This window comes from Octopus sinensis, linkage group LG8 (genome assembly GCF_006345805.1).
Source record: "Octopus sinensis linkage group LG8, ASM634580v1, whole genome shotgun sequence".
NCBI classification, from domain to species: Eukaryota; Metazoa; Mollusca; class Cephalopoda; order Octopoda; family Octopodidae; genus Octopus; species Octopus sinensis.
The window spans coordinates 4,891,372-4,901,225 of record NC_043004.1 but is presented as its reverse complement, the minus strand read 5'-3'; the positions used below and the strand labels follow the sequence as shown (position 1 = coordinate 4,901,225).

Here is a 9,854-nt window from a genome sequence, read left to right as displayed (position 1 = left end):
ACACACACACACACACACATATATATACACACACACACACAAGCTTCTTTTAGTTTCTGTCTAAATCCACTCACAAGGTTTTGGTCAGATAGCAGAAAACACTTGTCCAAGGTGACATGGAGTGGGACTGAACCAAAAACCACATGAATGGGACACAAGTTTCTCAATCACAGAGCCATTCCAGCTATACTGGAGCACCACCTTAGGAACAAAAGATCTTTACAGTACCTAGGTTTCCCAAGCAGTCACCCATCTAAGTACTGACTAGGCTCGACATTGCTTAATTTCAGTGATCAGACAAGAATCGGTGTTTTTAATGTGACATGACAGTAAATATATATATATACATATTATGTTCCACCCATGCTAGCATGGAAGGCAGGCTTTAAACAATGATGATGATGATGATGATATAATACACACTCACATCTAAATGCTTTCCTTCCTTTCATTTTCACAGAAAACTTGAGAGAAGTATGACATGTGGTATGTGTGATGGGGACAGGGGGTTTGAAATAGCTCTAAATGTACACACACAGTAATAAAAAGAGAAGAAAAGGATGTTTGAATGGTATATATACTGTAGGAATTGCTAAGTGGAAAATATCGCTTTATCTACTGCCAAGATGGTGAACTGTTACAACTTTTTGTAAACACAAATGCATACATTTATACAAATACACACACACACACACACACACAAGATATTTCTTAAAGCTGTGTAAAAGAGTAAAATTAAACAGGTAAAAAGGCACTGGTTCTTTCTTTTCTTCTTTTAAAGATTGCCATGAACATTGTTTACACACTTTGAGTACATAATACAGAACAACAATATAACTTTAAAGGTTGGCACGATATAAACAATGACAAACAGATAATCAACAGGTAAGTGGTGTGAATATAAATGTATTTACGCACACATATACACAAATGCACATACATAAATACATACACAAAAAAACCTACACATTCACATACATAAATACACTCATACACATTCTCATTTGAAAATACACAAACTTGTGCATGTACACACAAATGCATGTGCACACATACACAAACATATGTGTGTATATGTGTGTGTGCACGTGCATGCACACACACATGCATTCACAAATACTTATATATTCCCTCACTCAGTAGAACAGTGCCAGTTTTCCTCCAATTGGAATTAAGAATGTAAGGATTCACTTGTATGGTACATCTAGTGACACCCATGCAAACACACTAACATACGTATGGGCATATATATACACATGTGCAGTCATCAGCATGCACACATGAACATACACATACATCTACCTGCAAGACATGCATGTATTAAGTTTAACCCTTTCGTTACCAACCCGGCTGAAACCAGCTCTGGCTCTGAGTACAAATGTCTGGTTTTCATAAGTTTTGAATTAAAATCTTCCACCAAACCTTAGTCACAATTTATGTTTCTAACACTAGCTTAATGATAACTAAGTTATTTTAATAAATTCTTTGTTATATTTAAAGTAATTGAAAGAAACACAGAGCATTTCAAAATAAATACCGTAACGAAAGGGTTAAGTTGAAATCACCAGCCATTTAGGAATCATCAGATACACCACATTATACAGATATCGTCACTGCCACTGCCACTATCCATCAATACTACTACTATGTTATTGTTGTTATTGCTAAGCCCGAGGTCAATGCACATCAAAGAGATCTACAGTCAAAAGCATTCCAGTCACGACCATTCCATCATTTTTGTAACATTCTCCTTTTCCAATAGTAGGGTGCAATATGAAAAGGATTTGGCTGATATTTCTAAAAGATCAAGCCCCGACGTACACGCTTTCTTGTTGGTTATTTGTTGCTGCTAAATCAAAAGGAATTATATATAACGTTTACTGAAACAGTCTTAAGAAATCTAGATTAAGGGAATACAAAAGTGACCATTAGCATGAGATTATTGACGACTGTGCATTTTATGTTTTCATATTACTGCAATACAGGTACCAGTGTGGCAGTGTGCTAAGAAGTTGGAATATTTGCTTCTACCCCTGAGACCTGCACCCACGGTCAGTGTCACCCAGGCTCATACCCACAGCTTCCATGCTCACTATGGTGCACTTCTACTTGACCGGGCATTGGAAAGTCATCTCGTCATGATTTGAGGTTCAGTCTCATTGCATAGCACCTTGGGCAAGTGTCCCCTACTATAGTTCCAGGATGGCCAAAGCTCACAGGTTGATTCAGCAAACAGAAACTGAAAGAATGTGGGTGTGTGTGTCTGTCTGTCTGTTTGTCTCTCTCTCTCTCTCTCTCTCTCTCTCTATATATATATATATATATATATATATATATATATATATATATATATATATATATATTCCTTCACTTGACATTGCATGATAGTCGCAAACAAATATCTTCAGCATGCAAGCAATGTCCCTTGCCCCAAAATCTTCTGTGGAAATATGTCTGGTCAAGGGGAAATATTACCTTACTTGGAAATATGTGAATGCTGATGACAAGAAAGCCCTCCCCCCAGCCCATGTGAGCATGAAAAAGTGGATGTTCAAATATGCTGATAATGATATATGAGTCATAAGCATGTTCAAGCACAGGTTCCATCCACATGTATAATACATAGTAATGCAGAAATCCACTGTGATTCAATACTTAGTGATTCTTTCATTACAGTTTTGGCAATGAATTAACCTAGTTGAAACCACCTCTGGTTCTGTAGTACAAATGTCTTGTTTTCATGAGTTTTGAATTAAAATCCTCCACCAAACCTTAGGCTTAATGACAACTAAGTTATTTTACTAAATTCTTGGTTATATTTAAAATTAATTGAAAGAAACACAGAGCATCCCAAAATAAATATGGTAACGAAAGAGTTAAAATAGGTTTTTTTTTTTAATATATATAGAATTTTGCTAAAATAGCATTCTCCTTTTCTATACTCAGGCTATCCTTCATTGATGTAGTCAAAATAAGACTGGTGTGATAATTCTGTACTTGTCAAAAATATCAAACTTAATTAGTCGATGAATAATATCATTCTTTTCTCTCACTGTATAATTATTTTAAATTAATTTATTGAAGCTCCTGATATTTAGATATGCTAACACAAACTGGTTGCTGAGGAGGTCTAATAAGATGGAAAGATGTACAGAGTTGTCCCATGTACTTATTCAAAATAGTATTATTAATCAATGTCTATTCTTTCTTCATTGCAATATTTTCTAGTTATGCTTTTGAAGCTCACTTTCCTTTTTACAAATTAATTAAAACTCAATTACATAATAATTTATTGAGTTGCTAGCTTTTACATGGTTTTTAAGTTATGGCACACTGTTGGGCCCAACGGCTTGAGATACTGAAATCCTTGCCAGATATTGTTGACCAATTGATTGCATTGCAAAGATAGAAGGCTGTTCCTGAATATGGAGACAGGAAATCCATTATATTGTGTATTCTTGGTACAGCTTACATTGATACTGGGCTTGACCACAATCATGTTAAAAGTCCTTTGTGTAAAGTAAAACCTTTTATAAGTCTAATCTAGCAATGAATAACACTGTGTAATATTTCAAGGTGCACTAGCATTAGAAAGGTTATTCAGTGGTAGAAACCACACCGAAACTGACACTGGAACTTGGTGTAGCCTTGACACTTGCCAGAACTGTCCAGCCCATGACAACAAGGAAAGCAGACGTTAAGTGGTGGTGATGACGACGATTATGATGATGATGATTCCACCCATTAGATATACTAATAAATGGCAACAAAATATCATGAAATTAAAATAATTTAAAACTGAAATTTATTGTATTTTAAAATTGGCATGACAATAAGTGTTTATTGACAACTTCCATTCTCTTAGCAAACTTTCAGTAAATTACTTATACTAAAAGAGGTTAAAATAAAGTATTTCCTATCATCATTATCCACTTGACCCCTTCATGATTTGGAACAAATCTATTTATAACTTGTGTCACTGGAAAGGGATGGCTTGGAAGTCAATATGGATAAATCCATGTTACATGTCCTCTTAGGGTTCAGCTTTGATCAATCCATCCTCATAAATCAAGTCTTCTGCACCTGCTAGCCCTTTCTAAAGACCAGCTTTGATCAGTGACTTCATCAATCAACACTGCACTCGCTAGTCACTTTGGAAAGGTCGGGTACGACCAGTTTGTTTTCATAAATCAATTCAGTTAATGGTAAAGAATGAAACAATATATGGTTGTTGAGACTATACAGAATAAAGTAACTTTGTAATTCTTATATGCAAATAATATATGTAAAAAAGTACAGAGTCTACTTAGAAGCCATTCAAATAGCACAAAATGCTCCCTCTAGTTTTATTCCATTCCAAGCAGTTTCAACCACTGGTGCCAAATACTTATTCCTTAGAATATCAGCAGAATGGGTCAAACTGTGGAAATATTTTTATAAATAACTACAATATTCAATGGTAGTGATGCAATATCAAATAGCACTTAACAGCTTTATAAAACACTAGCAGTATCGCCCGGCGTTGCTCGGGTTTGTAAGGGAAATAACTATATAAGCATTTTTAGAGAGTTACTTCCCTTATAGATGCCAATTCGGGCTTTCTTAGCCATTTCTGTTTTGGTGTCTTCAAGCCATGAAGTCGTTGTTCTAAAAGAACGCTGGTCTCCTTGACAATGCTTTACGACGTTGATTTCCTTACACTCCCTTCCCCACAGCTTCACGAGGGAGGGAAGAAGGGGGAGAAGCAAACAGGTGCAGGTGTGACCATGGACGCCAACTCCGCCGCCATCGACACACGAAAAATTATGCATTAAAATGGAATAAAAAATGATGTTAAATTATTTTTAAAATCGTAGACTCATCGTAGACGCACGCTAATAGCCAGACGAGCTCGATATGAATCACGACTATAAGATACCCGAATTTGGTTAAACTGCACCGCAAAATGTGGGAGTAGTTAGGAATCTAAATCGAAGGGGACAGACACTCACACAACTACAGTTTTATATATATAGATAATACCCTATAATAGTTTTGTGACAAGATGATAGCAGTGATTACAATAGTTATACTAGTGTATTCCTTAGGAAAATATTTCTCTACTAGTGTCAGTCATTGGACTGCAGGAATGTTGAGAGTTTTAGTCAATTCTATTAATTTCAGTACAGTGTTTGGAACTAATTTTATTGACCCTGTAAGGAAGAAAGGCGAGGTCAACAGAGAAATGTAACCAGAAGGAAATAACCAAACATTACAAAGTACTTTTATCCAGCATTCTACACAGCATTACTGTTTTACATCTCCTTTTCCATGCTGGCATAGGTTAGATGAGTTTTCTGAGTTAGTGACTTACAAATGGATGTCTTTCCTATCACCAACAATTTTAGTGGAATATATACAATGTGTATATTTCAAAACTGAGATAATTGTGTGTGTGAGAGAGAGAGGGGGGGGGTTATAAAATACAGCAAAGTAGTTCCAAGATTCTGAGAATGCACATTTTGTATGAAAAAAACACAAAAGTGAGAGAAAATATAATGTAAGCATTGTGACATAGAAAAACAATTCTAAAGATTTATATCAAAATAAATATCATAATAATGTTTCTAATTTAGGCACAAAGATGTGTCTTGTCAATAACATTAATATAATTGAGTGACCTTTGTCCTCTATTATAGTGTAGAAGTCTCCAAAATATAACATCTGATATAGCCAAGTAGGAATGAGCAGAATGTGTCCATAAGTCTCTCTTTTGGTTTTTAAGCTCATGCCATAAGATGTTTAAAAAGACTGGTGATGACTATGAAGCTCCTTCTTCATAGTAAGGGTTGGTGTCAGGAAAGTCATCTGGACACAGAACACAATGGTAGTGGTAGTAGCGGCACTAGTTTAATCTTAACAAACCTCACATATAATGAGTCACAATGCAGTGGCATTCCCTTATTTGATATCATTATATTTATATGAAATATATATCATGTTTACTTCTTAATTGATCAGGGACAGTTGTGAAGATTTTAATGCACACTCTTTACGAGAGTAGAGCAACAACGTTAACCACAGTGCAATTACATTGGATAGGCAACTAGTTAGAAGCAGCTGTGTTTGCTGACAAGCATGACCATATCTGGTAATAGTGGTCATTAGTTATCAGTGCCAATGATCACTAATGGCTGTTCAAGAAGATAACAGAAACAACACTGACCACTAATGAAAATGTAGAAACACATTACTGATCACCGATGGAGATAATGAGCAACCACAAATGCAGATACAGAAACATGTCTTTGAAGACCAATGAAGCCATAGACCAGAAACATAGTCAATTTAACTCTTGCACTCCAATCGCTGATATTTCTGTCTGATCAAATAAATCATTCCATTGTCTTTTTGCTACATTGATCAAAGGTATTCCAATCATGAACATCTAAGTCTGTGATATAAGGTAGATGTGGTTACTATTTCAAGAAAGCGAACTGACTGTCAAGGGATTCCCTTGAAAAGAGGTAGTAGGGCCTGGAACATGTGGTTTCTAATTTTGATGACAACAAGATGACATTTGAAGAAGACTTGATTGAGCAAATAACTGTACAGAAGCAACCTTTCTCCTGTGACTACTTATGAAATATGTTTTTACATAACACTGAAATATGGTGTATCTAACAAAGTGAAGTTATTCCCTTCAACCTTATACTTTACATATAACTCTTACACCTTTATGCTAGCATAAGTACTAACTGAAAGTAAGGTATTTTATTTTTGGGTTTCCTGTCACTTTTAGAGCAATTTCATACATTTGCTCTGCAGCTTCTTTGACTAATCTTGATTAATTATTTACTAATCAACATGTTAATTCCTTTTCATAAGATCCTAGAACTATCAGGGTGGTCTTGATGCTGAGAAGAAATTTACAGCCCATTTAACATGTATGTTGGAATGTAAATGCAACAAATGTTTACATAGACATTCAATATCAATGTACACTTTATAGGTTATATACTATTACACCGGTTATAAACTTTCATTTACAGAACAACAATATCTAGCCAAGATATTTGTAAATATCAGCATCATTTCCTCCTCTGTCCTACCCTACCACACACACACATTGAGTTAGCTTGTCCTTTCCAAGCCACATGAATCCTTTGAGACGCATTTTCAACTCTGGTTTCTCTAGTGCTGATGTTGATAAGTAGGACACTGAACTATTACAAGTGGCTTATCTCATGGCTGGAAATGAACTCAGCAGAGCAAGACAACAGACTACTGTGTTGCAACAAATCATCACCCTGAGGTACCTGTTTACATACAAGAGAGAATCCGATGTTAAGAGTCAAATGTCTTGATTATAGGTACAATTCACTGCCAGTGACAGGATATGAACTTCTCACCTCTCAGCCTCTTGCTGGGTTTTCTATTCATTCAACTATCAATGCTCTCATATCTTCTGTTAACAAGTTATTTATTTGTTGCTATGATGAGGATCATGACCATCCCCATTGATTTCTTTTTAACAACTGCTGTTCAGTCAGACATGTCATATAGTTGAACAGAACCAGTAGGATATTGGGTGAATTGATAAGAGTTTACACCTAGTTTCTTCCTTTCCTGTTTGACCTGCACATATTCAAATTGGGTTTTAATGCCCAACTTGCATCAATCCCACCAACCTGGAAGGGCTTGCAAAGGTCACAAGATTTGTCTGTTCCTTTCCCTAACTTACTTATAATACAAACAGGTGTAACTGAGTAGTAAGAAATTTGCTTTCTAACCACAGGGTTCCAGGTTAGGTTCCACTTTGTGACACCTCAGGGAAATGTCTTCTACTAAAGCCCCAGGCCAACCAAGGCCTTTTGAGTGGAATTGGTAGGGAAAATCTGAAAGAAACCTGTTGTATCTATGTGCGCATGTGTTTGTATTTGTCCCTGCCACTTGACAAGTGTTGACTTGTTTACATCCCTGTTTAGTTCAGCTAAAAAAGAATAAATACCACCACCACCACCACCATCATCATTTGATGTCCCCTTTTCCATTCTAACATGGGTTAGATGGAATTTGTAGATATTCTACAGCCATGTACCCCTCCTGTGGCAAACCCTCACCTGTTTCCAGGCAAAGTAGTATTTCCTCATGGCTATACATTTTTCATAGAAGACTGGAACTGAACAACATTGCTTATATGACAGTGACACCCCTTTATGACCATTGCGCACGCATACACAAACACACAGTGGGCTTCTTCCAGTTTCCCTTTACCAAATCCACTTGGTCAGCTTGGGGCTGTAGTAGAAGATACTTGCCCAAAGCACCACATAATAGAACTGAACCCAAAACCACATGGTTAGGAAGCAATCTTGTTAACCACACAGCCATGTCAGTGACTAGAAGAATGATAATTTCTTTCACAGACACAACAGCAAAAACTTGGAGAGATGGGAGCAGTTAATTACATCAAACCTAGGACTTCACTGGTACTTTATTCAATAAACTCTGGAAGAATGAAAGGTAAAGGACCAGACCAGAAAAGAAACTTGAACACCTGCCAAGTACAGCGGCTATATCTCCTTCAATAAATATCAAAGAATTATATGAGAGATTTGCAAAAACATTTTCAAGAAACCTAGATTAAAGACAAGAACAGTAAAGTGACTACTATTTAAAATTCAAAGTGATAAACAGATATTTCTGTTACTGTGTTGTACAGTGTGGTCATATGTGGTGGGGGTATAAGTATGGATGAGTAGTTGAAACATTTGTTTTGCAATTATGAGGTCCCCAGTTGTTGATGTTGATGATGATGGTGAAGATGATGTAGCTAAGATCCTAGTTACCAGCACTTTGGCTCTTATCTTTTTATGGGCTCCAATAGCAGATAATTTGTGAACATCACTGTTGGTGACAAGTAGAGAGAATAGCAATTATTTCTCAAACGTAATCCTGCTGAATTTGGTTGTTATTATTATAATGATCCCAATACATGACTGGCACCTTATTATATTGATCTTGGAGAATTGGGAAGCCAGGCTGATTTCAGTGGGTTCTGACCCAGAATATTAAGAGCTTGAACAAATGCCACAGAATTTTGTTTTTTTCTCCCAATCTACCCCACCACCATCACAATGACAACAACAACAACAGCAACAATGATACCCATAACAATGACACTAAGGAAAGTTAAGATGGGTTACCAATGTGGGAAGAAAGGCCCATCATTGAACCATCTTCTGTTTATGGATGACCTGAAATTGTTTGGGAAATCTGAAAAACAGATAGGTTCCTTAATCAAAACAGTCCAGAAGTGTAGTAAGGACATCGGTATGGAATTTGGGATTACTAAATGCTCAGTACTTAATATGAAAAAGGGAAGAAAATAGCCTGCAGAGGATTGCGGTTACCATCAGGAGAGAGACCATGGGTGATACCCGATGGTAGTGGGCATAAATATTTTGGGATTTTGGAGCTGGATGACAATCTACATAGAGAAATGAAAGTCAAGGTCAGAGAGGTGTATCAAAAAAGGGTGAAGATGGTGTTGAAATCCAAACTGAATGCCAAAACTTTGATTACTGCAATGAATATCTGAGAAGTTGTGGTGGTCAGATATAGTATGTCCATGCTCAAGTGGACTAAGGAGGGAATATCATCATGGGGTAGAAGGACATGAAAGTTGATGATGCTGCATAGGGCACTACACCCTAAAGCAAACGTAAACAGACTGTATATCCATAAACAAAAGAATGGTGGCCGAGGACTAATTAGCATAGACCATTGTATAAGGAGTGAAAGGAGAATGCTTGTTGAGTATTTGATAAATAATGATGAAGACCTGCTGCAATATGCTGTGAAAGATATGG

General features: G+C 36.4%; 1 pseudogene; it reads right to left on the bottom strand.

Annotated features, from left to right (window-relative positions):
• Nucleotides 1-216: 216 nt before the first annotated feature.
• Nucleotides 217-335, bottom strand: LOC115215319 (annotated as a pseudogene).
• Between the last annotated feature and the right edge of the window lie 9,519 nt (nt 336-9,854).